General features: G+C 39.4%; 1 protein-coding gene and 1 long non-coding RNA gene across 2 annotated transcripts in view; one reads left to right on the top strand and one right to left on the bottom strand.

Moving 5' to 3' along the window:
* The window catches only part of VAV3 (vav guanine nucleotide exchange factor 3), a 350,186-nt gene that overhangs the window by 129,077 nt on the left and 195,005 nt on the right, over window positions 1–26,104 (top strand). The gene's annotated exons all lie outside the window — the stretch shown is intronic.
* LOC128313946 (uncharacterized) overlaps window positions 672–26,104 on the bottom strand; it is a 44,700-nt gene continuing 19,267 nt past the window's right edge. Inside the window, exon 3 of the long non-coding RNA XR_008295108.1 lies at window positions 672–8,042. This is a non-coding gene — a long non-coding RNA (uncharacterized LOC128313946). The remainder of the gene's footprint in view (window positions 8,043–26,104) is intronic.

Below are 26,104 nucleotides of genomic sequence, written 5' to 3'. Positions count from 1 at the left end.
AACCAGACTACTGTTTCTTTAAGTATATTGGATTGGAAAGATTTTTAAAAATTGGTTATCAGAGAAATGAAGGTCAGATATTTTTGTCTGGCAACCCCAGACTTGAGAAAAGGACAAGGCAGTTGTTTGTTATCACTGTTGTCATAGAGTTTAATCCTACAATCATCACACTTCCCTGTTGATAAAACAGTTTAGAGGAAGTACTTGGGGCTGTGTGTGTGTGTGTGTGTGTGTGTGTGTGTATGTATATATATATTTTAAGGCACTACAGAAAGTCATGTAACAAATTCCCCCACCCTCATGTTTTTCTACTTAAAACTTAAAAAAGATATTTCCGTTACTCTGAAAAGTAGAATTTGAGGCATCTGTGTTCTTCTCACCAAAATTTAAGAGGTATTAAAATTTTATTAGATTTGTTTCATATCATTTTTGTTCTTTTTTCTATAAGTATGTTACATATGCAGCTAAATCTTGGATACTATGCATGATTTTTATTCTTTTTCTCTTTTGAGTTGAATATATATATGTCTGTCTGTGTCTGCATTCAATCTGTGTGATACCGAGAAAAGAAATAGTACATTTGTAGGAAGTTGATAGTAATATATTTTATGTATTTTTAAAAATATTTTTTATGTTTTATTAGAGAGAGAGAGAGAGAGAGAGACAGACAGACAGACAGACACAGCATGAGCAGGGGAAGGACAGAGAGAGGGAGACAAAGAATCTGAAGACAGGCTCCAGGATCTGAGATGTCAGTATAGAGCCCAACTAGGGGCTCGAACCCAGGAACCATGAGATCATGACCTGATCCGAAGCCGGACGCCCAACCCACTGAGCCACCCAGGCACTCTGATAGTAATACATTTTAAAGGAGAAAGCTAGAAAGTTAAATTGTTACACACAAAATATTTAGTTTCTTTGAAGTACGTTTTACTAGTTCATTGGAGACTTGTATCAAAGGCGCAGGAAAGTTCATAGCCTATTTTGTTCCCCAAACTTGAGTTAAAAACAGATTATAACTAATATGTAAGGTTAAAAAAAAACAGAAAAAACTACAGGATAATAAGTTATTTTTTCTCTTTCTTTTTCTTTTTTTTATACAATTCTGGTGTTAGAAAATTTAACTGAACATAGCTCCATTATACATGTTGATTGAAAGAATCAAACTTCTTGGGGAAGTCAGGCACTTGACTGGAGGTTTATATAGTAAACTCCTTTTTAATTTTCTCCCTAATGAGAGTAAGTTTGCAAGAGTGCGGGGTCATAAAGGAGACTGAAGAACAGCTTGCCAGGAGACCTGGCTCCTTGGGAGTGTGCTCAGCCTTCACCTGTGTCGTATTATTTTGTATTTTAACTGCTTATGTATTCATAAATGTTAGTTATACTGTGTATGTTTAAAAATGTTTCGTTTATATTTTGAGAGAGAGAGACAGGCAGGGAGACACAGAGACAGAATCTGAAGCAGGCTCCAGGCTCCAAGCTGTCAGTACAGAGCCTGACGCGAGGCTCAAACTCATGGATGGTAAGATCATGACCTGAGCCGCTTGGTCAAGTCAGACGCTTGACCAACTGAGCCTTCCAGGCCCCCCTGTTTTAGATACATATGTTATTTACATAATGACACAGTTTAATCTATGTTTTTAGAAACGTTTTTGAGATGAGTCCTGGTGGTATTTATAGTTCTCATATATTATTTTAATGGCTCTAGATAATACCAATATAGAATATATCAGTTTGTTTTTCTGGCCGGCCTGCCTTCCTTCCTTCCTTCCTTCCTTCCTTCCTTCCTTCCTTCCTTCCTTCCTTCAAAGGAAGCAAATAAACTTGTGTCTGTCTGTGTGATTCCTCAGTAGTTATTACTGAAAGCGTGGTCAGCATTTTATGGTAAAAAAAACGCTCTGGATGCATTTCCACTAAACCTAATTGAGGAGAATACATTTGAGAGAATGCAGCTTTGTTCCAGATGGATCCTGATTGATTGGTGTTGGGCCCGTGGAGACTATGAGATTAAACAGGGAGGTGGATGTTGTTTCCTCTGGGAGACTTGCCTTAGGGTGTGTCTATAATCTACTAAACCAAGACAGCATTCACATCAGCTCTGAGTGAGGGTTGCTTCTACCACAAGGTCCAGATGAACCTGCCCGGCTCTCCTCATCCCTACAACTTGGCCCAGTGGGAACCTGATCAGAGAAGTTGGCCTTGTCAGGAGTTCCCCCTGTGCCATATAATGACCAGTGTGTCCCCTGCTATCCTTTCTGAATTAATTGCCTCTGTGTGAATGGTGTTTAGAGTTGTGGGGTGGCCCTTGGGGATCTGGTCTCCTAAGTCTTTAGTTGTCAGATGGGATTGTGAAGTTGAGTCCAGAGAGTGAATGCAGAGCAATAAATTGCATTTGTTTTGTTTCTGAAAGCCATTGCCAATATGTGAGGTTTTTGCCTTTTCCTTTTTTCCCTTGCCCTTCTTCAGTTTTAGGCCCTGGCCCAGCAATAGGTTTGTGGTAGCTCTGAGAGTGATTGCCCTGTCCTGTGGTGAGTGCCTTCTTATGTTCCGCCAGCCATTTGAGAAGTGTTCTTCTGGTCTCCTCATCCTCTGCCTGAGGAAGCGTGTCCTTTCTTATTATCCAGGCCATTGCAGTGGTCACTTGCTTGGCCTCCCTAATTCCCTTAGTTTCCCCTCCAATCTGGAGTAATTGCAACTCCGCTCTTTTTCTGACTCGCCTGTGCTCTCCATGAGCCTTTGATGGCTCCTTCTGCAGAGGAAAAGGCCCACCTCGCTGACACAGCATGAAGGGTCTTCTAATCTGTCCCTGGCCAGCTTGGCCAGTTTCGTGTTTCTCTTTTCTGCCACATGGGCTACTGTGGCTGATGGTTTACTGTTCCCCAGACCTGCTCTGCACTGGCATGCCTCATGCCTCTAGTTGTGCTGCTGCCTCTGCACCAATGCCCTTTGTTGTCTATGGAAATCCTACTTGGTCTTCAGATTTAACAGTTGTTATTGAAGGTCTGTTGCTGTGGGGCTTTGGTGGGAGGTATAGAACTTCAGCCTTTGGACATGCAGTAGAGTGTGTATTGGCAGTAGAATCAGGAGACCCAGCTAAAGCCCGGGCCCTGGCCCTGTTCCATGATGCTCAGTACAGGTTTGTTGATAGGTGAAATGATTCCTGTGTGAATTTGGAACCATCCTCCAACCTCTCTGTGCTTCAGTGTGTTCATTTGGAAAATAAGAGGGTTTGAAAAGACCTTCTTTTAGATTTCTTCCGGCTCTAATAGTTTCATGATATTTCATCTTTTGTACACTTGATATACTTTCCAAATTCTTGACAATGAGAATGTATTACTTTAAAAACTTGAGCTGTCAAGTTGAAGTTCTTACGACTCAAAGCAGGCAAAAGTAAATGAGTCAAAGGAAAAACCATAAAGCCTAAATATCATTGAGCATCTACAGGCAGGCCCATTGGACATTGGAGTGAAGTTACTAAGTGACTAATTTTACGATGCCAGGAGGTTAGCAAAATCAGGGGCAGAGGTGGGATTGTATTAGCCAAGTCAGGACAGGATCATGCTATGAAAGACTGCATGTGGCTGGTATAAATTGATTAAGAAATTGGCAGTTATTGAGCACACCTATATACTTGGCAAGAGATGGGGGTTTTGGGATCAACTATCTCACTTAATTCCAACAACCACTTTGATGAATTGACAGGATTATTTCGACTTTATATGTTAGAAACAGGCTCAGAGAGGTAAAGTTACATACCTAAAGTCACTAAAGCACCTAATCCTCGAGTTGTTATTCAAGCGTAGGCTGGCTCATCAGTGTCCAAAGCCCGTATTCATTTTTGTTAACACATCACATTGCCTCTCTGTTAGACAATGGACTAAGTGCGTATGTGCAACTGTGGAAGAGACCAGGAATTTTGAGATATTGCTCCTTTGCAACCTGTATCTTAAACATATAGTACCCTTATGACTGACATTCCTGAATTTCATTCCAAATATCCCATCTTCTTGAAAAAAGTACTTTATTACTACCATTTCACAAGCTCTTTCCATTAGTGTCACTTGTCAATCAGGATTCTTAATTATATGCCACAGAAACAGTTTCTGATATAAATAGAAAGGGAAGTTACTTAAAGCACGTTGAGTGGCTCACACAATGTCTGGGAGGGCCTTAAAACCAGGCAGCCAGGATCAGTGCCTGAGATCATACCATTGAACTTGTCTGGTGATGAAGGCTTCCAGGGGGCACTGTTCTTGCCACTTGACAGTTGTCCCGGGCTCCAGCCACTGCTGCTGGATACTGCCACCAGTTGTCATGAGAGTCCCTACTTGCCTTGCCTTTTCATTTTTCTAACTTACACATCAAAGTCTAGGGCTAGTGCACCTGATTGGCAGAAAGCAGCTCATGAGCCCAGACCATAGCTGCAGTGGAGGCTGAGATGTGAGTGTTGGATATTTTTATTTTTAGTGTAGAAGGGAGGCTCTTCCTCCTAAGAGATTCTCCAAACATAGGAAGGTAATTCAAATACACAATAGCCTGAGCAAAAGATAGACACTGCAGCATCCAATCATGTTCACAGTATACTTAGTCTTCTGTGTTTTCTCATTTTTAGAATAAAAAAACTGAGATGGAATTTGTCATTCCCTTGGGCTAGGAACTTTGGCATTTTCTCTCATGCATCATTTGGAATCAATTATCACCAAATTCTACTGATGCTTATAAATCAGTTTCAGGTCTACCACTTTCTCTCTGTTACCAGGGCCATGACTTCAGTCTGGGTGTTTAAGACCTTTAGGTTAGATTTTCTCAAGAACCTCTTTGGTTTCTCCCATGCCACTTTCTTCTCTTGGATCCACTCTACAAGTTGTTGCCAGAGTACTCTTCCGTAAGTATTGTTTTCATCATGCTTCTTCATTGCTTAAAATTATTATGATTATTATCATTGGCTGATTTAGGACTCAGTCACCTTTATTAAATGATGTGCCACTTTGAATTGTATCTGATTTGGATCCCTTTAGTGGCTGATGACAGAGAGTATCAAGGACGAAGTTTACTTTTACTTATGCTGTTTCCTGTTTAGAATGTGAGCCTTATTCTTTCAAATGTCAAATTCTACCTTTTATTGAGCACAGTTTCTTTCTCCTTTTCCGTGAAGTCCCCACAGTATTCCAGACTTCCTTCCTGTACTTTCTTTGGTACTTAAATATTTATAATCTACACTTCATTATTTAGTGGCATTTTCTAATTGCAACAAGTGTTCTAATGATCGTATTCTTATATCCTCTCCACCCTGAAGTCCTTAAGGGAAGAACCATAACATATACTTCTGTTTATCCTATTCTTGGTGTTAAACCCGTAAGAGGTTCTTGGTTGATAATCAGTAGGGAAATTTATAACCTTGGATGTAGATTACTAGTTAGTGTAAAGTGTCTTAATGACATTGGAAGAAAGGAACCTAATTTAACCATTCTGAATCAACCACTACTTGGGCTTTTGAGTTCTGTGCATATTATTCTCCATATAGCATTTAATGCTAAGTACATTAAAAATAGTACTCTATACATGACCTGAACCACACTTGCTCACATCTGGAATTGAACAGGTCCATACAATTAATTTTCACTCTTCCTCCTCTTTGGAAATCAATATAAGAAATGAGAAAGCACAGCAGTATAAGAAATCATGAGAAAGCACAGCAGTTATCAGGGTATTTTAGGTAATAGAGACCTATATGCACCACATGCAGGAATTGATTGGTTATTTTTCCTAGGATTTCTGCTTGCATCTGTTACAGGATTTCCCACTTAATATATTTCTTTGAGACATCTCCACATTGAGATTGTTACTGTGCACAGGGGTTTCATTTTTGTCAGCAGCCTCTGACAGAATTATACTTTAATGTATTCAGCCTTTGTGCTAAGTAACTTCCTGTAAACCAGAACTTGTAGAGCTGTGCTTCCCTCTAAACTTTTGTTAGTGATAATCTAATATTTCTTCTTAAAGTTAATATTCTAAGAATAGGTGATTTGTATAGTTTTATGCTGACCATTATTAATTTTGTTGTTTCCTCCTATAAGAGGAGGTATTTTTTTTAAGGCAAGCATTTTGATTTGAGCATAGTTGATTTGTCCACTCATAGAAAATGATGTGGTGCTTATGACTTCCTGTTGCAACTTGAAAAATGTTAAAACAAAAATTTCAGCCTGTATTCTTTTTGATACATAGGAATCCCTTTTAGAAGTGACAAAAGGCACTTGTTTTTTGGAGGAGTCCTGATTCATAGAATGTTAACAGCCATTTGTATTTCTTTTCCTTGAATTTGTCCTTTTCTACTTTTCTTTGTGGTTGTTACTCATATTGTTTTGTAAGAGGTATTTGGATAATAAAAGCATTAACTCTTTGTCTTTAATACGTTTGAGTCTGTTTATGATTATTTTGCTAGATGATAGTTTTACATTTTTATGGGTTCTAGTCTCTTGAAATGTTCCATTATGATTTCTCCCAATCATGAGACATTTATCTTATAAAATTTTTTCAAAAAATTTTAACGTGCAATTTCTCTGGTGTTGGGTGAGGAGGTCATTAATTTTTCACAAATCTGATCATGTTCAGTCATTTCTCCCTTTATATTTATGTCTGGCCAGATTTCTTTCTAGTTTGCTTTTCTGTGTGAGATTTTCCCAAAATGTCATCCTACTTTGAAATGTCAGCCTACTTCTTCTGTTGTGCAGGTCAGTAATCATGCTCAGTAGTGCATCCTGTACAGGTGTGGTTGTCAGGCTTACTGTTTCTTTGTCCACATCATCTGTGAGTATAAGGCATAGACTGAGTCTTGGGGCATCGCTTGATATGGTGCTCTCTCTTCAAAATATGTGTTCACCTTCCATACAGCTTTAGAATTATTAAGACCTTGCTTCCCGAGTGTGGACAGAGATTTAAAAAGGAAAAATAAAAAATAAAAACCTTGCCAATGTTATTTCTTTCATCTTCTCTATGTGGCCTTATATCTTAGAAGAAAATTATGTGTTAAATTCAAACACATTCATGAGTGAGGAAAGGACTCTCAAAAGTGGAACTCTGCACATTCCAGAAATGAAAAGACATTTTTGAGAATACTGTTTTCTAATCTCTTATTTCCTTTTTAAATTGCTTTTTGACTTTCTATATGTTTGGACTTTTTGTTTTAATTTTCTTTTGTCCTGATAGTTCTCCATGCTGCCTTTCTTTCCCTTGTTGTCCATTTTCCTCCTTGATGTCTGGTCCTCTTGCCAGATGTTCCTGTTTTTCACCCATTTTCCTGGTGTCTTTTTACTGTTCATAGTGGGATGATCACAGGACATCCAGATGAATGGAAAAAATGTGTTTGGAAGGCTCGCTGTAACATGATTATCTATTTGGTGGTTATGTTTGGATAGAAAGATAAAATTGTTCAACTGAAGCACCGAGGGGAGAAATATCCCATAGATTTACTAACCGAAAAAGCCCAAGGTGTAACAAAACATGTTTTAGTCTTGTCATGTAAATATAAGGATTAAAACAACATTCATATGAGACTATATTTTATGAAAATACAGAATTTTCATGAAATAGCAAAATTGGTTCATACCAATCTAAAAAAACGATCATAATTTCCTTAGTTACAGACAAAAGTAGAGTGTTTGAAACAGAAAGTGTGGCTACAGAGTCTGATGTGCTCAATTCCGTACATAAGACCTTCATTCTCCTCTGGTTTTGAGAACACCTATAGCTTCTGCCACCCTTTTCTGTGTACTTATGTTCTGTTCTCACCCAGTGGTCCTCTGTGTCTCTGAAGGTCTAGGGAGCATGCTGATGGAGGGAGATGGGTAAGAGCAGGAATGCCAGCGTGCCATCCACACCTGTATCATGACTGTTCCCAGACTCCCAGAAGCTGGAGTTGCGGTTCCAGGTTGAGAATCACAGTCCAGGCTGCTGCGGGTGACATCCAAGAGTCTCTAGGGCTTGCCTAATTAGTGGCAATTTATCAGCAGAATTTTATCAACTTTTTCTTGTGTGGCGATATGCTAATTAATAGAGGAGAGATTATTTCAGAAAATATGGTTTTTATAAACATAAACTTTTAGAAACATTTTATAGTGGACAATATGTTGTTACTACATGTCATTTTCTAGTAGTAATAAATTATGCTGGAGCCTATATTTTTAAGTTTATTTACTTATTTGAGAGACAGTACGTGCACAAGTGGGGGAGGGGTAGAGAGGGAGACACAGAATCTGAAGCAGGTTCCAGTCTCTGAGCTGTCAGCACAGAACCCAACACGAGGCTGGAACCCACGAACTGTGAGATTGTGACCTGAGGTTGGACACTTAACTGACTGAGCCACCCAGGTGCCCTGCTGTAGCCTATTTCTGAAAAGCTTTCTAGCAGTATTTCTCTAGGAAATTGAAATCCTTGCACTCTTCACAAATAATTTTCTTCGCTCTAAAGAAATAAAAATAAAAAGGTATTTTGTAAAAAATTTTTTTCTAGCTTTCACAGTTTCATAATGTTTTGAGTAATTTGGGAAGGAACTGTAATGTGGGTGCAAATTTGGTATCCTAAATTATAGGATAAAATGGGATTTGTTTATAAAAACTGTTTGTAATCCACAGTAATTGCATGAGTTAGGGCCTTTGCCAAGTGACTTTTATGTTAATGTTTTTGGAGTGTTGTTTAAATATCTTTTACCCTGTTTTAATGCATTTTGAATGTATTTTTCTGGTCTCTTCCCCTAACCTGTAAGCCCCTTGGTTTATAGATTTGTTTCCTTCATAATATTTAGAATGGAGTCTTGCACACTGCAAATGCTCATAAAATATTTGTGATTTGACTTGACTATAAATTAGAGATGTATTAAGGATTCTAAGAATCCAGTTGATGTCTGTGCCATGTCAAGTATACTGTCCAGGGACTACAAACCTGGTGCTGACACAGCAATGTTCTTTTCTTTCTAGAAATGTGATCTCCCTTGTTCAGTGAGTTACATATTTTATTCATTCTGTGATCTTCTTTTCATTGGGAGTCAGAATCTTATATTCTTAGGTTGTATCTAATTATAGTCATGACTCCACCCCAAGATGTTGCTGAATTGACAGTGGACAAAGGAAACCTTCAAGAAGTAGCTCTAAGAAAGGAACTGTATAGTTTTGCTTATTTTTCAGTTGCCAAGAGCAACGTAAGAATCGCACTAAGGAGGAAAAAAGATCATAAGAGCACCTCTGAATTCTTCCTGAGGATCAAGGCACAATCTGATAATACAGCAGTACCCTTCCCTCTGGGCAGGTTTCATTCAGGCTTGTGAGCAGTTTAGAATAGCTTATCTGTAGGGAAGTTATAAAAAAATAAATCCTCTGAGGTTTGCAGTATACATTAAGACTTTAAAAATGTTCATACCCTTTGGCCCAGCAGCTTCCCTGCTAGGAATTATTATCAGGAAATAATTAGATGCATGGATAAATATTTAGATACAAAAGCATTCTCATCATTGTTTATAATTGTGAGAAGTTGGGGAGAAAAACTCATGTGTCCAACAATAGGACACATTTTATTTATTAAATGCACCTGTTATAACCCTAAAAAAACCATTTTATGTGAAAAAGTATATGCCTTGGGTCATTGAGGCAACATCTGAAATTGGAAGAGATCTATCTAGAGTCTCTCCTGCCTTGTATCTTACTGTGTGGGAACTGAGGGCAAGTTGTAGGGGCAAGCTGACCATTAGTGGGGATTTGGATCATGAAGTGCCCCACTGTGGTGGGGTTTGAGAGCAGGGGCCTTTCTTACTTTTTACAGTTAGTATAATTTCCTTTTTCTAGTCGTCATGATAAAAAATATATGCCAAGGAAAAGAGACTGTAAGAAAATAGTGTTTATAATTTTAAAAGCAATCTGAAAAAGGATGTGGCTGTTGGGAATTTGCTTTTTATGTGTGTTCACTGCTTTTGTCTTTTCTAATTACTTTTCATTGGAAGCACTTTCTTAAGCTTAGTGTGAGTGCTTTCTTCATCCATATGTGTTAATCCTGTGTTCAGCAATGGCCCTTGTTCATGAGCATTTTCTAAGCATTAGCATTACTTAGCCCACATGTGTTCCATATTTTTACTAAAAATGGACATTTTAGCATTAAAACTTTAAGAAATCCTGTCAGCTAAGCCTCCTAGGACATTGTGTAAAATCTCTATTTTAAGACCTAATTAAATATGTATGTTGAAAGCATTTTTCTAAATAGGCATTTGGATTCTGAAATCCATCATCATTGTTCAAGTGTGTGAAAATAGCCAAAATTGGGTCTTGACTGATCACCTGAGCACTATATTTCTGTAAATTATTAAATCCCAACACTTGCCTCTTATTTGTACATGTAAAAGTTTCTTTAGGGGAACAATCAGAATTTGCTCAGTTTCTGTTCCTACTGATCCTGGACTTTGACACTGAAATATGTTGCCACATTCACTACAAAAGAGGAAAAGGAAAATCCAGCAAGCATTTTCCATTGCTTTTAAAGAAACATTTCGTTAAAGTTAATAAGTTTCATCTAATGCTTCCTTAAGGTGGTGCCAAAAGGCCAAGAATTTACATGGATTGCTAGTATCTTTTAGGGCTCAGGTGTTCACAAAGCTTAGTCAGATTTAGAGGTTAGGAATGTAAAGGAAGAATAATGGGGCTGGCATGTCATGCCAGTTGTACACCGGGGAATGCCAGAGGGCGCTCTTTACAGAGATTTACTATGTGCTCAATGTACCAGACCATGTGCATGGCCCTGGAGCCTCATTACCCTGCCCTCCCTTCTGACTTGTCCCTCAGAGGAGCAGGGATATTAGATGGAATCAAATAGGCACTACATAATCCAATCTCATGAGTCTCTCTAAAAATCCTTGTTTCAATATTTAAGAGCAGAAGATAAATCAGATTTTTTTAGTATAGGGATGAATAAAGTCTCCACTATATAAAGAGATAGGCAGCAGAGTTAAGTGCTAAGTATTGAGTCTAACTACAGTGGAAAGAAAGTTTCTGTAGTACCTAGTCTTGCCCTTTGAAACATCTATTTGAAATAAAATATTTGAAAAAAGAGCAAGAAGAAAGCATTAGCATTTGGATTGAAATATTCTTTCTTAAAAAGTACTCTGATTTGATGTGATCATTCTGACACAAAAAAACAAGAGTTTCAGTGGCTTTAAAGTAGTTCTTTTTTTGGGTGACGATCATGAGCACCAGAAAATAAAATTCACTGTGCATATTGTGTTATGGTTACATCAAGTTTGCTCTATAGCGTTAGAAAGAATGACAACTCATTTGGAGAAAAAAGATAACCAGTGGTTACGATTTGTTGCCATGCTTTATTATATAGGATTCAAATTAGAATTAGTGTTTTCACAGGATGGAAAATTGTGTCAAATATTCCAAAATATGTTCGTACCCTTAAGGTCTGAAAATGGTAAGAAGTCATTATTGGTGGCAAGTAAGTTATGTTATTAATTTACATATTATTCTGTATTTATGCCAGACAATTTTTTGGGGGGTGACTTGGTTTATGTTTCGTTCACTTACGATTTTAACACATTTGGATATGAAAAAATTAAATGGAGGACATTGGGGGTCATATTTGTGTTACTTTGATTCTGGATTTTTTTTCAATCTGCTAGGACTTGACATCTTTCTCTCTTCCATGAGTGAAGACCATAAACAGAAAAGGGAAATAAGGAAACTGATTTTGAGTCAGGAAATTTCTCACAATTGGCACTCTTTCAAAGTACTATAATTATCCCAAGAAACAGGTTGCTACTCCTCGAATTTTTAGGTCTCTCACCTCCATGTTATTACTTTTTTCTGATTAGCTTTGCTTTCATCAGTTTTCAGTTTTGGGCTTCTGATAATATTTTGTTTGAACAAAGGACTAGCTTCACAGAGCTTATGAAGAGAAAGTGTGAAAACCATTTCTGTTTGTTGTACAATTCTGAAAACATCTTTGCATTGAGAAGTTCTGTGTACGCTTATTAGTAAAACTTCCAACAATATAAAAATATTAAACTATTTTTCAAAGAGTATTTACATCACTATTTGAATTGAGTGGGAATCATTTGAGATGGAAAATATGGAAGTTTAAATGTATTCCTTTGCCTAAATAGTCAATAAGAGCATTTTGCCTGGGTTTGAAACCCAACTCTGTGCCCTGCAGTTCTGTGGATCAAGGGCAAGTTGTTTAACCTCGCTATGACTCAGTTTCGTTGTCAGTGAAATGGGACTAGCAATAAAGATGTTAAGAGGATAAAATGAATTAAATACATAAAGCAATAGAGCAGTGCCTGACCTGTGATAATTTGCTAAATAAACAGGAAATGTCAAAAAAAAAGAAAAAAGAAAAACAAAACTGAAATTCCGTGGAAGTTTTACTTCCTCGATAAATAGCCACCATTATTGAGAGTTCAGTGTATGTCCTTGAGTATCCTGTTTATCAGTGCACAAGCAGCTGTCCGGCTGGGGGTTGGGAAGGAAGGAATGTGGGCAGAGGACTATGATGGTTCAGTAGCCGTGTCTGAGGGTACCCCTTCCTAATTCTGCACAAGCCTCTTCCATTGTACAGAGCAGTGGGATTAGCAAGAGACACTCTCAAACAACCTGGCTTTTAGAAGGTGCAATTAGAGTAAATGCTCAAAAGTGTATGAACTGAATTGTATGTTCAGCTTCCTTAGAATTCTCTTCTGTTGGTTTTTGTTCCTTCCACAATACTGTTTATATCAAATAGACCTGTATGGGGGCCCCTGCGTGGCTCAGTCACTTGAGCATCTGACTCTTGAGTTGGTTGTGATCCCAGCGTTGTGGGATCCAACCCCACATGTAGCTCTGCATAGAGCATAGAACAATCCCTCTGCCCTTCTCGCCACTTGTGTTCTCACTCGCTCTAAAAACAAATAAACAGGGGCGCCTGGGTGGCTCAGTCGGTTGAGCGGCCGACTTTGGCTCAGGTCACGATCTCGCGGCCCGTGAGTTCGAGCCCCGCGTCGGGCTCTGTGCTGACAGCTCAGAGCCTGGAGCCTGTTTCAGATTCTGTGTCTCCCTCTCTCCGACCCTCCCCCGTTCATGCTCTGTCTCTTTCTGTCTCAAAAATAAATAAATGTTAAAAAAAAAATTAAAAAAAAATAAAAACAAACAAAAAACCCCAAAATAGACCTGTATGTAGTTACTTTCCATTTTTTAAATCAATAATTTATCCAGGTATATCCGCCTGGGTCAGTTGGTTGAGCGTCCAACTTTGGCTCATGTCATGATCTTGTGGTTCATGGATTCAAGCCCCCTAGTTGGGCTCTGTGCTGACAGCTCAGAACCTGGAGTCTGCTTCGGATTCTGTGTCTCCCTCTTTCTCTGCCCCTCCCCTGTTTGTGCTCCCATGGGCGTGTGCGTTCTCTTTGTCTCTCTCTCTCTCCCTCTCTCTCTCTCCCTCTCTCTCTCTCTCTCTCTCTCTCAAAAATAAACATTAAAAAGCTTAAAAAAGAATTTATCTAGATTAATACAGAAAGGTAATACATTTTAAAACTGCGCTCTTGAATTAAATCTGTCCTTGAGTTGTTTCTCTATATCAGTGGTTCCCAAACTGTGGTCCCCAGATGAAGAGCATCACTGGCATCTGAGAACTTCTTAGAAATGCAAAATCTCAGGCCCTGCCCTAGGCCAACTAAATAGGAAACCCTGGAGCTGAGGCCCAGCAATCTGTCATCCAGGTGATATTGGTGCGGGACAAGGTTTGAGGACTCCTGCCCCATATAAAAGCAAAGATTAAAAAAAAATTTTTTTTTAACTTCGTATTTCTCCTTTGTCATTCTTTACCCTACTCAAAAGCAGTGATATTACTGAGGCATTCTATGTCTGCTGTTTTTATATCCTGAATGTCATTCACTACAGTTGTTCACATAACACATCTCTAATCATGCTTTCAAACTTTATTCCAGTATAATTCACTGGAAAACCTCCCCTGATCCAGAGATCTGCCTGGTCTCGACTCTTTTGGACTTTTTGGAGCCCTATGAGCACCTCGTTCTTAGCTCCTCACACTTGACTGCAATGGTTTATTGACCGATCTCTCTCTTTTCTGTAGTGTATGGAACGCCTTGAGCATGTTAACGGTTCTTTCTATCCCTGACACCAAGTGGGATTTATGGCATATGTAGATGCTAAGTAAGTATTTATTGATGGATATCTTGAAAATGAACAAAAGAGTAACTTCTCCAAGACTGAGTGTTACTGAAAGGTAAACTGGTGTTAAAGCTCAAGTGGTTGACTGTGAGTCCCCTCAGCTGTCAGATGGTGTGTGAACTTCCTCCGTCACTGTTTCCTGCGTTGTAAAATTAGCTTAATTCCTACCTCACAGGTTCTTGTAGAGTTCCTGACACACAGAAAAATGGTCACTAAAAATTACTAAAGTACTAAATTACTAAAATTAGTACCTTGTACATTTCAGTAATCTTAGGGTTTTTATTATCCCACCTTGAAGTCATACATTTTTTTACTTTTAAAGTCATTTTTCTCATTAGAACCAAAAAGCAGATAAACTTGATTGAATTAAACTATTTAAGATTTTGAAGCAGAGAAGGTAAAAAGATGAGTCAAATGTATTGGTGGCAAAAAAAATTTTAATCACTATGCACTTAGGATGTGAAAAAGACTCTCACGGTAAATCAGCATAAATATACTTAAGCGTTTATTTTACAAACAGCAATACATGTTCATTTTGTGAGTTGCACTTGTCAGACTGTCATAAAAATCGACTCTGCCATGATTTCCAGGAATTTGGGCAGCTTTTATTTTTACATACACCTTATAAACATACTGTGCTCTCTAAGTCTTTGATGCTTATGTAGGCCCCAAACAGATATATATCCTTTTTAAAGGGGTCATGGGTCAAAAAATTATACCCATCATCTATTGAGGGAAACTAATATTTATATGTTTTAGTAGGAAAAAAATAGAGACTTTCCATGGAATCATTTACATCAACGAATAGAACATCTATGGCCAGTCCAGCACACTGGTGTAACATCTTGTTTCTAAGAGAATTGGTTTCTAAAAAAATAACGGGCAAAGATTATACCACTATTGGCTCACTGTTTGGAGTTGGGAGTGTGACAGCTTGGTTGGGTAGAGTTGAGGTTAGAGATCCAACTAGCTCATAATTTTGGAGATGAAAGCCTGGAGCCCAGAGAAACCACACAGTCTATCATGGTCTCAAGGAAGGTCACAGCTGGAACCAGAATCATAACCTCCATGCAGTCCCATGCTGGCCACATGACTTTTTGAGGTAGTCCTATTGACAAGGTCTTTTTTTTTTTTTAGTGTTTATTTTGGAGAGGGGAAAGGGAGAGAAAATGAACAAGTGAGGGAGGGGCAGAGAGAGAGGGAGACACAGAATCCAAAGCTGTCAGCACACGGCCCAGTGTGGGGCTTGAATTCACAAAACGTGAGATCATGACCTGAGCTGAAGCTGGATGTTTAACCAACTGAGCTGCTCGGGCGCCCTAACAAGGTCATTTTCTAAGAGCCACTCTATACCATTTGATGCCAGGAACTTTTTGATGTGGCCTGAAAAAAACGTTAAACTTTTCTGTTGTTTTGCTTTTTAAATTCAAATAATCAGTTATCCCATTCTTAGGCTTAGGATCTGATGGCATGGAGTTAGGGATGAGGTGAGGATCAGTATAGGCATCTGAGATGTGACGCAGTCAGGAGGGTGTTTTGGTTCATTACTTCCTAATAAGCATGGCTGTTTCAACCTGGCCTTGTCAGAATAGCTGCTTTGAAACATCCAGTTCAAGATGTCCCTTTGGAGAAATTCTAAGGATATGAATGTTTGACTTCATGCAGGGCCATCTACTGGTCTGGGTTTCCTTTCTCTATTCAGCAGTGAAAGACTCATGACTTAAGTGCATTTTAATAACTGGATATAAATGTTTGAGTTTCGGCTGGCACTGTAGGATTTTCTTCTTCTTCTTCTTTTTTTTTTACATTTATCTTTATTTTTGAGACAGAGACAGAGCATGAGTGGGGGACAGGCAGAGAGAGAGGGAGACACAGAATCAGAAGTAGGCTCCAGGCTCTGAGCTGTCAGCACAGAGCCCGATGCGGGGCTTGAACTCGTTAACTGCGAGATCATGACCCAAGCCGAAGTCAGACACTCAGCCGACTGAGCCACCCAGGCACCTCAGGATTTTATTCTTCTAATTCAGGTTGCTGTCAAATACTCTCTGGGGAAAAGAACCTTAAAAGATCATGTAGGTTTTTTAATTCTTTTAATGTTTATTTATTTTTTGAGAGCGAGACAGAGCATGAGTGGGGGAGGAGCAGAGAGAGGGGGAGACACAGAATCTGAAGCAGGCTCCAGGCTCTGAGCTGTCAGCACAGAGCCTGATGCGGGGCTTGAACCCACCAACCATGAGATCATGTCCTGAGCTGAAGTCGGACACTTAACCGACTGAGCCACCCAGGCGCCCCAAAAGATCATGTAGATTTCAAAACTTGTTAAATATGTTATATTTTGACAGGATATTTATTTGGGGGGGTAGAAAGGAGGATAATAAGGAGTGCTTGGGTGGCTCAGTCAGTTGAACCTCTGACTTCAGCTCAGGTCATGATCTCATAGCTCGTGAGTTCAAGCCCTATGTCAGGCTCTGTGCTGACAGCTTGGAGCCTTGATCCTGCTTCTGATTCTGTCTCCCTCTCTCTCTCTGCCCCTAACCCACTCACATTCTGTCTCTGTCTCTCTCAAAAATAAACGCTAAAAAAATAATTTTTTAAAAAAGGACGATAATAAAAAGAAAACAGCATCAACACTGAAATACTAGATCTACCATTGCACAGAAACCAATTTAAAGTAGATCTGGCTTGGTTCTCTCTAAAGCATTTCATTACCTAATGTGCCATAGGGATTTTGATGTCGTGGTGGGTCATGAAGGATGCCATCATGGCAAGGGTTTAAATGCCATGAATTACTAAGGTATTTAGACATGAGTTATCTTGGTAATTTCATCTGTTTACAGATGTTTTCTCAATTGGGAGCTGTGCTTTGCCAGAAGGCGAATTGGCTTTACAGATAAAACCAACCACCTCTGGCAGTGGGTCACTGTGCCTCTGGTGCCTCCAATGTCTGAGTCTGTTTTCAAAGGTAGGCTGGAAGGAGGATCTGAGAAGCAGCTTCTGAAGAGAGAGCAGATGCCTCCCTGGGTAACTCTGATGAAGAATTTTCAACTTTGGTGACTTTTTTTCCTTTTTGCCATATAATTAAACTGTACTCATTCTTCAGGTGAAATACTTCATCTGAGGTTAACCTGAGATAAAATGTGAAATAGAAAAGTGTATCAGAAAAGCAAACAAACAAACTTGGGACCAGGACCATCAGAGTTTGGCACCATACGCTCACTGGGGTCATTTTGCCCATCTGGGCTGATCTACATTTCTACAGCCTTGGATTGTTTTTTCTGAGCCACTTCTTGATAAACACTAGACCCTAGAGGAAATTCAGATTATCTTGGAATAACCACATGTACTCAGGAGCTAATGACCAAAAAATACTCCTTGCAAAATATCCAAGTTCCAGAAAAAGAAGTCTTCCAGAACTCCTAACGTCATATCCCTTTCAGGATTTAAAGGCCACAGGTTGGGGCGCCTGGGTGGCGCAGTCGGTTAAGCGGCCGACTTCAGCCAGGTCACGATCTCGCGGTCCGTGAGTTCGAGCCCCGTGTCGGGCTCTGGGCTGATGGCTCAGAGCCTGGAGCCTGTTTCCGATTCTGTGTCTCCCTCTCTCTCTGCCCCTCCCCCGTTCATGCTCTGTCTCTCTCTGTCCCAAAAATAAATAAAAAACGTTGAAAAAAAAAAAAATAAAGGCCACAGGTTGTGGAGATCTAAAGTGACAGATAGTTAACACTGCTTCAAAAATAACTAAGTAATTCAACTAAAGTTACTCCTAAAGAGAAAATCAGCAAGCACTTGCAATGCAAGAGAGAAGGATTCTCAAAGTGAAATTAAATAATAAAAATAAAAGTTAATCTTCATCTTTTTCTTAAATCATAATGCAAGTGAATTTGAAAAAGCTGATTAAATTCAATATAATTTAGTTGGAAAGGAAAACTTAATGTATCATGATTGTGCATGCTCCTCAGCAAAGACTGAAAAGTAGAAAAGCGAGATAAAGGGAAAAAACTGCATCAGATGTATTTCCATAGAAACCTTATTTTATGACTGCTGGTTCATGTGTGGTAGAATGTGTGCGCACACACACACACACACCACAAATAGTTGCAAATCACTCGGTAGGAAACCAGACTACCCCTGCGCCAGTTTGAGATTTGTAGATCCAGCCTAACACAGGTTCAGATTGGCAGCCCTGAGGTGACATATCCCAGTCTCATGGACTTGAGGCTCCTGACAGTTCTGGGTCAATTTTTTTGACCATTGTCAACCACAGCTATCTATCATTGGTCCCCACTGGGGCAGCATCAAGTTTCTAAATGATGCCTGGATTTAATCCTCTCTCTAGTGTATCTTCTACACTCTGACGAACTGAAGTCAGATCAGATTTCCTAAAGTTTGCTCAAGCTAGACTCTTGCCTCTGGGATTTGGTGTATCTAGTAATGTTCAAGTTGGGTTGATCCCTTTTTCATAATGCTTGTCACATTCTTTTTCTCCCCTCAAATCAATGCACAGCTAGGCTTTTGTTGAAACAACTTCCTAGGTTTAGGCTCCTTCCTCTGAGCTATTTTATGCCACAACATATTAGTATTCTTGACACACTGCTTCTTGACAGTTCATTCTCCAGTTCAAAAATTTTTGCTGGCTCCCCATATAAATAATATATGCAGACTCCCTAGCCAGGCACTTGAAGCTGTCTGCCTCCAACTTGCCTCTCCAACCCTATTTCACACTCATCCAATGAGTGTTCTAAGGGCCAAGCCTGGCATGTGATAGGTGATGAATGTCCTGATGGGTGGCCATCAGATTGACTAAGAGAACAGTCAAATAATTGACATGTGTAGACAGTGGGGATGTGTTAAGTAGAAAAGGCCTGTCTGTGTGTGTGGTAGTTTCTTCCTCACCATAGTGGCTCCCTACTCCCCTTTTAAAGTCCATTGTTTTAGCTTCTGCTGCTTCCACTGGAGATGGCCATAGGCATCAAGAAGTGTAGGCACTGGCTCTTTGACCACATCAAGCTCTGACACCCTGGGAGTGCCACGTCACTCTTAAGCTACCACCTATACTTGTAAACTGAGGAGTTTGGTCCAATCTTTTCTCCATCATGGATCTGTTTCCTTTTCTGCCATAACTCTAGGCACTTTGAAAACTTTTGTCTAGACTTATGCTGTCCACTGTGGTAGCCCTTAACCACATGTGGCTATTGAGCATTTGAAATGTGCCTAATCTGGGGGTGTTTGGGTGGCTCAGTCGGTTAAGCATCTGACTCTTGATTTCGGCTCAGGTCATAATCTCATGGTTGTGAGATCAAGCCCCACGTTGGGCTTCATGCTAGATGTGGGGTATGCTTAAGCTTCTCTCTCTTCCTCTATTCCTCCACAGCTTGTGCGTGTGCATATTCTTTCTTTCTACTCCCTTTCTGTCCCCCCCTCCAAAAAGGAAGTATGCCTAGTCAGAATTAGGTGACCTGTAATTGTAAACTACACACCAGATTTTGAAGATTCAGGGTGGAAAAAAATACCAGTATAAAATGTTTTGATTTAGATCTTGATTACATAGTGAAATTATAAGTTATAGGTATAATGAACTAAATAAAATATATGATTAAAATTCATTTCACCTGTTTTTATGTTTTCTGGTTTTATGTTTTATGTAGCTTCTTAGAATATTAAGGTTGTGTATGTGGCTCACATATTTCTATCAGCCATCTCAGGTCTAGAAACTCAATTTCTTTTTCTTCTTTTAAATTTTTTAAAACGTTTGTTTATTTTTGAGAGGGAGAGCATGGGAAGGGGAGGGGCAGAGAGAGAGAGGGAGACACAGAATCTGAAGCGGGCTCCAGGCTCTGAGCTGTCAGCACAGAGCCTGATGCGGGGCTCACACCTGTGAACCGTGAAGTCACGACCTAAGCGGAAGTCAGATGCTTAACCAACTGAGCCACCCAGGCGCCCCTGGAAACTCCATTTCTTACATAATGAAGAATTAGTTTACCTGCTTTTTAATTGTTAAAGCGTATATGAAAATGAGTACTTTTAAGAAGTATGAAATGACCAGTGTTACCAGAACATAGAGATGTGAAAGGAGTGTCATGTTATTCTCCCAGTCTTGCAGGTAAAGGTGTATTCTCCTAGGTGATTTGAAATGTGAGAATAACTTACACCTCCTTATTCTCTGTGAGCAGTTCTGAGGCTGGGACTGAAAATGGGACATTTCCAGGTTGGCACAAGGGATGTGTTCTGCTCCACTGTCAGATCCTGTCCTTCTGGCATTGCCTTTTTGTTCCCGGACTCTTTGCCATTTCATCCTTTAAAGTGGTAATAGCTGTGTGGGCAGCATTCAGGTAGCAGAAATGTTTGCAGGCGGGTTGCATGACATTGAAAGTATGTCAAGTGTGGAAAATGTGTTGACTTTGACCCAGCTGTATGATTTGTGGGCAGCTTTGACAATTCATTTTATTTTCCAAGTCCCTTAAGTCACATAGAATGTTCCCTGTGTACTTGAGATACATAAACGATTTCTCCTCTGGTCTGATGCTAACGCACAGGATGTGCCTGCTTCAAGTGAGTTGTGTGAATGCACCAAGGCTCCCAATGAGCTGGCAAGACAGAGCTGCTCTGCTAGAGTCGTTACTGAGATGGAGTGGGGAGTAATCAGTGTTTACCTGCCGGACCCACGGTGAAATTCCCATGCTTGGTAGTGAACATTAAAATGGCCACTTAGTCTTTGTGGATTATATCTCTGCTCTGCTTAGAGGCAGGGAATCACTTGCAAATATGGCCATGTTTTCAGAACTAAAGCGTTTGTTTTACAGTTGTGTACAAACGATTGAATTCTTTATTATTTGCCTCCTAAGTTCAACATACTGCAACACACCAGTGTAAATTTAGGAGAAGCAGTGAATATTTGTGTTCGTTCTGATTTCTAACTAAATACTGTGCTTCCAGACAGCTAATTCCGCACTGCTGAATCCCAAGTTTCATCTCTGGTATTTGTACCCAGAAGATGGTTCAGACAGCATTTGGGAAAAGTTACTTATAGCTTCTTTTACTTGGTGGGAGAAAATTAACAATGCTGCTGCCAGTTTGCCTTTTTTTCTGCCTACACTGTAGTAGAAATATTTTTATTTTGACACCATCTGTGAATTGTAGTAACACGAATTTTATGTTCTGGTAGGGTTTCTATGAAAGGTTCTAGAATCTCTGGAGCACAGCAAGCCAGGTGGTTGGGCAGGGCTAGACATGGAAGGTATGGGGAGAGTAGGGTGAGCCTGGAAGGGCATAGGGAGTGTATCAGATCTACTGAAGACTCCTCAGTGCTGGTGACTTCATCTCTTCGTGAGGGGTAACATTTAAGAATTTCAAGGTAGACACGGAGTTGGTGGTGGTGTATGACATGGACACTTCTGAAGTGTCACACAGCCTGTATGATAGCAGAGTAGAAGACGAGTTTGAGGGGAGTGAAACTGAAGGCATGGAGACACATTGGAAGGCCGTTCCAGTAAACGAAGTAAGAATTAGAGCTTGGGATAAGCCAGAGACGTGGAAGAAAGAAGGAGTTGGATCTGAGAGAGATGCAAAAGGATGAAGTGATAGGATTTAGGTGTACAGTGTGAAGGACAAGTACAAGTCTGAAAGATTTCCCAGTGTCGGGACAGGAGTGAGACTGTAGGCTCCCTGGGCATAGGAAGGGGAAGCAGGTTTGAAGGAAAGGTACTCTTTTTGGGGTCTTAGAGGTAGAGCTCAGAGGCCCAGAAAGCACAGACAGCAAGACCATGGTGGTATAGAAATGGATCCTGAGACAAGTGCAGGTCCATTTGGTTTAGAAAAAAAATTTTTGCTTAATAATATAAAAACAGGGGGCAAAAACATAAGAGACTTTAAATATGGAGAACAATTAGAGGGTTGCTGGAGAGGTTGTGGGAGGGGGCATGGGCTAAATGGGTAAGGGGCATTAAGGAATCTACTGAAATCATTGTTGCACTATATGCTAACTAATTTGGATGTAAATTAAAAAAATAAAATAAATTAAAAAAAATTTTGCTTAATGACGTCATCTCTTGGAACCTGCAAAATACCCACTGTAAGAAAAATATTATTCAGGAAATGGCAACTACAAAAAGCTTCTCAGACAGTAAGGTACGTGTGAATCTGCTCTGAGTAGGCAAGTGTTCTCATGGAGTGGGTGGTTCAGAGGGTGGTAATTCTCTATTAACCTGCAGACAAAGAGTCGGGGAAATTCCCGATTGCCTTTCAAGATGTATTCCAAGGTCACCTTTTCTAAAAAGCCCTTTGAGCCATCCTTGCTCTAGCCTTCAGGCCGAGGGGGACATCTGGCCTTGCTCTCTCCCCTGGGCTGCAGGTGTTCTTTGTAATACCAGGTCTGTGTTTTTGCTTACTACCTATATGCTCTTTCCCTCCCAATGAATGGTGGGTTTTTTGAAAGGGGGAAGTATATAATCTCTATTTTGTTACCTTCAACATGTGGAGTGTATCAGGTATATCTAGCCTATAGTGAGTGTTGAGTAAATGTTCACTGAATAAATTCAGGGGATTTATATACAGCGTGTTAAAGTAGAAAGAGAAATAGTCTGGACAGAAGAGAGGGGACCTGGGTTATGACACCAATTTTGCTATTGGCTCTTTGACCCTGAACGAGCTAGTTAATTTTGCTGGACCTTGGTTTCCTTATAGGCAAAGGAGGTTGAACAAGAGTCTAGGAAATCCATGAATGGTCTTCAAGAGATTCCTGGATTTCTTGAGATGAAATGCAGAGTTGTGTATACTTATGTAGGGTGTGTGTGTGTGTGTGTGTGTGTGTGTATATATATATATATATATACACACACACACACATATACATACAAAGACACACACACGTACATACACATACGTATACATACATACATACAGGTCCACTCCAACCCCCGAGGAAAAAACCAAGGAATTTCATTGTACTTCAAAGGGAGCTATGACTTAAAATAATTAAGAACCATTGAATAAAATGTGGTAGCTTTAAAATTTCTGTATTGGATGGAGTTTGGGAGATGTGGCCCTGTGGGGGTGAGGTTTAACCAAAGGACTGGTCTTGAAATTGCTATTAAATGACAGCCTACTTACATAGATTTTTGTATTTATTTGAGGCAATGAGGCATGGAGATTATGGGGAGATGTATGCTAAAGCTTCTCTAAACCCATCCCTTTGTACTGTCACTTCTTAGAGCTTTTTAAATTCTATGTGAACTGTATGTGATTATAGTTCTTATTATGTGTTATCTTCATGAGTTGACTAGGCATGGGACATTCTTTTTAACATTTGCTTTGGCAAGGTCAAGTGTGATTGTTTTTGGGCTCTTAAAGTTACTTTTGCATGACAGGAGTTTTTGTTTTCTGAATATTTGCATGGAAAATTAATTACATGAGAGAAGAAAATGAATAAATAAGGAAAAAAATTTACCATCTACAATCTTTTTTTTTTTTTTGAACCTAATGAATGCTATAGTTAGATAAACTTAGTGACTGTTGGCAAGTATTAGACACTGGCCATCATGTACTTGAACAGAGGTATAACCTTTTAGATGTATGCACGCCATTGGAAAGCTTCGTGTTACATCCTGTGTTAACTTGAGATAGATATATCACATTGTATTTTCTGAAGTGCTTTGCAAAGACCACGTGTTATTTTACTAATGATGACGGTGACCACAGTGGCATTAGGAAATAGCAGAAGTATGGGACATCCTCTTATATGCTTTTTATAGACAGAGACTGAGAGAGGTAAAGGAGCTAAGGCACAGAGCATATGCTTAACTCCCATGGCCACCCAGCTAGTGAGAGACAGAGGTGAGACTTGAACTCAGAACATCTGGGTCTTTTTTTTTTTTTAAGCAACATTTGAAGAGTTCAATTATCTGCCAGGCAGATTTTTTAATTAAGTTTTTAATTTTAATTCTAGGATAGTTAACATACAGTGTCACATTAGTTTCAGGTGTACAAATAGTGATTCAACAATCCTATGCATTATTCAGTGCTCACCATGATTAGTGTACTCTTTAATCTCCATTAGAACATCTGAGTCTTAAGTTTGTGCTCCTAACCAGGCCAGGAGGCCCCTAACCTCCTAAAAGGAGGTTCTTTTTTTTCTGTAGGGCTTTACTTTTGAGGTTTCAAAACAGTAAGTATAGACTAATTCTTACTTTTATGATCATTACCAAGGCCTGCACAAACAATACATAATTTGGATGCATTTAACCTATATAGATACTCTTTTGTCCACTTCAATTTCATTTCTCATGGTGCACAATCTTCTTGATACAGAAATATTGTTCAGTTCATCTTGCTGTTCCGCTTTGCTTTGCCTGTAGGGGAGGTGGTCCACACATTTTCTAGCAGCATCCTACAGTATTCAAAGCACAACCAGGTGTTTTAGGGAAGATGTAAAATGTGCTGCTAGAACTATGACACTAAGCTGCAGTGTATCTTAATGGGGCAATTTACTGTGTGAAATTAGAATTGCAAAGAAAATTAAGATAATGAGTTCTGTTGATTTCCTAGGAGGCTTAAGGTAAAATATATTAGTCTGATAGTCACCATCTGGTTGGGTTTAGAATTAGGCTTCTTTGAGAGTCTGGTGTCTGGCGTGTCTGGGTAATACCAGGTCTCTGGGTTGCACCTGATCAAGTCTATAAGCCTGTGTTTCTGTCTGAATTATTCAGTCCAGCACTCCCAGCCAAGTTCTGTCTGAGTTATGTCCTCTGAGCTTTTCCTCCATGACCACATGGGGCATTTACTCTCAGCCTGGAAGAACCATGATGCGGCGTTCCTGCCTATAGCTTCAGCTGCTGGATGATAACTTGATGCTCTGGTGCTGCAGTGCTACAGAGCTTTCTTGAATGACTAAGCTTGTCTTGCACTTGGGGTTCAAGTCTACAGCCACCAGATTGCCTTGTAGAGCCCACTGAAGTGTCACTTCCCTGGGAACTTCTGCTGAGTTTAGCTCTCTGCTTCTGAATTTTGATAATAGCCTTTCCATTAGATCAGGGAGAAGTATGTGTGTATGTATATATGTGTATATATGTGTATATATATGTGTGTGTATATATATATATATATATACATATAATTATATGTATACATATGATATAAATATATTATTATATTTATATATTATAATATATATGTTTTATTATATATATATATATATTTAAGTTTATTTATTTTGAGAGAGAGAGCATGAGCAGGGGAGGGGCAGAGAGATTGGATCCCAAGCAGGCTCTGTGCTGTCAGCTCAGAGCCCAATGTGGGGCTTGAACCATGAGATCATGACCTGAGCTGAAATTAAGAGTTGGATGCTTCACCGACTGAACCACCCAGGCACCCCAAGGAGAGGTTTAAGAGGTAAAACTTCAAGGTAGAGAACTCAAGTAGATAAATCCACAATTAACTAGCACTTTTTGGCAGATGTGTGTGTTGGTTCCTATGGCTGTCTGTGGTTATTGTCTATGGCCATGGCTTCCTTAACTCAGGAACTTAGAAGTAACTGTAACATACTGCTTTTGCATGGATGACTTCTTTTAATTATAAACTACATTATCAACAGCATGAATATGCTGGATAAGCAGAAAGTAAGAATTTTCTTGAAGGCCTCATGAAGAGAATAGTTAAAATTGGTAGCTTTATTAGTTTACAGTTCTTATTGAAAACTTTTATGGCTTTTAAACTTACTAATGGGGATGGTAAAAGTAAAGAGCTCAAACTAAATTAAAATCACCATTAAGGGGAGAAATTTGATGGGAAGGGGTTGCCACTGTATATACTGCCTCTAGACTTGAGGAGAGAGGCAATTCTTTTTCATATTTAATATTTAATTTTCATAATGGGCTCCTTCTTCAATTATTCATTCATTCCCTGCTTGTGCC

The sequence above is a fragment of the Acinonyx jubatus genome, chromosome C1, assembly GCF_027475565.1.
Source record: "Acinonyx jubatus isolate Ajub_Pintada_27869175 chromosome C1, VMU_Ajub_asm_v1.0, whole genome shotgun sequence".
In the NCBI taxonomy this organism is placed as follows: Eukaryota; Metazoa; Chordata; class Mammalia; order Carnivora; family Felidae; genus Acinonyx; species Acinonyx jubatus.
The sequence above is the reverse complement of the archived record's forward strand: the minus strand, read 5'-3'. Positions and strand labels throughout refer to the sequence as shown.